Below are 826 nucleotides of genomic sequence, written 5' to 3'. Positions count from 1 at the left end.
GATGGTGTGTTAAATTTAAATAATTTTATACCATTGGTAACAGAGAAAGGACAATTCAAGAGAGAACGGAACCAAATATACAAGGAATTCAACAGCACCAGAATCATCAAAAATGTTCAGTAATTCTGGAGTTTAAAATAAACAGATCATTTTTTGAGACAGTGGTTCACAATTAGAATTTTAGAGATGGAGAGGCTAAATTATTGCTCCCATCCCACAAAACAAAATCAATGTTATTTTTGAGAAAATACAGGTGATTAAGAAAATAGTCAATCGTAAGAATAATCAATAACACAAACAATAAACAAAAAGTCTGCACAGAATTGATAAACCTGTACTTTAGGAGGTTCTAGGTTCAAATACCATCCCAGCGATGTGAATCTGTAAATTTAGGCTGACACTCCATCGTGGCACTGAGGGAATGCTGTACTATCGTAAGTGCCATGTTTTGATGAGACTTTAAACCAAGGCTCCCTGTACCCTGTCAGATGGACATAAAGGAACTAGTTGCACTATTTCAAAGAGGAGCCAAAGCTTTGGCCAACATTTCTCCCGCAAAGTACTTTGCCAAAATAATAGATGATTTGTTTATTATCATGTTGCTGTTTTGGGGACCCAGTTCTGTATACGTTGATTGCATTTTTCTTAAATTGCAGTAGTGGCTATAATTTAAAAGTATTACTTTAAAGCACTTTGGTGTGTCCTCCAGTCACAAAAGGCACAGTAACCATACAAGTCCTTCTTTTCTCATAAGAGTCCTGTATTGGGATGAAAGAAAAGAATGAGGAAATTTGAGGAAAAGTCTGCACAGGATAAGGAACTGTGC

Source organism: Scyliorhinus torazame, chromosome 10 (assembly GCF_047496885.1).
Source record: "Scyliorhinus torazame isolate Kashiwa2021f chromosome 10, sScyTor2.1, whole genome shotgun sequence".
Lineage (NCBI taxonomy): Eukaryota > Metazoa > Chordata > Chondrichthyes > Carcharhiniformes > Scyliorhinidae > Scyliorhinus > Scyliorhinus torazame.
Note: the sequence above shows the minus strand (reverse complement) of the source record.